This window comes from Berghia stephanieae, chromosome 1 (assembly GCF_034508935.2).
Source record: "Berghia stephanieae isolate SIO BIC M18660-M18661 chromosome 1, UCSD_Bste_1.3, whole genome shotgun sequence".
Lineage (NCBI taxonomy): Eukaryota > Metazoa > Mollusca > Gastropoda > Nudibranchia > Aeolidiidae > Berghia > Berghia stephanieae.
The window spans coordinates 13,535,396-13,536,243 of NC_088360.1; positions in this window are offsets into that span (position 1 = coordinate 13,535,396).

Sequence of the window (848 nt, forward strand, 5' to 3'; positions counted from 1 at the left end):
CAATGGATACAAAGGGTTTCCAAAGCATTTATTGATGATTGTAAAAATAACTCAGTTTACTTTCTTGCACTGCTGGCTAAAAGAATCCTTAATTAAAGAAGAATTTAATATTCTCTATTTGATAGTGTCGCACATTTTATTATATGAACATTGGCAGTTTCAAAGACTTAACAGCTGTTGAATCAGAGATTATCCTAGTTTTGTAACAAATGGAACAATTACTTGTTACTCTTTTCATAGGATGTAAGTCTATGACAAAGTAATTCCGCTAGATCTAACAATCCTAATCACTGCTGGGTGGACAGACTGCACACATGATCTAATAAGGCCTCTTGTGCGGCTATGTGGTCCAGTGGATGATTCTCACCTTCAGATGGGAAGGTCCAGAGTTCGAGACCCGCTCTGAGCGGCGCATAATTAAATCCTTGAAAATAGACTATTTACTCACGTTCTCTTAGCGTACTCTGGTGTAAAATGAGTACCTGGCCTATTCGTTCTCTTTGTCGGCCATCACGGGCTCCACACTACTATGTTCACATGATTTTATACTCAGGAAACAATGGCGATGCGGTCGGACGCCTAGCCAAATAGTACCGCATTCATGTCGCCAGGGTCGTCGGCACGGTCGAGAAATATGTGAACGTCCCAACACACTGTCATGTGGAAAATGCGATACTAGGGTTAGCAACCTGACTCACATATTGTTCCTCAATATCGAGAGACAGAGTATAGCAAAAATAAAAAAGAACTTATTTCAGAGCTACTGGCCGCCCATATCGTTGATATTCTCCTATTACAGGAGATCCATATTTATTCAGACGCTCAACCTTCTCGATTCCAGATCCCAG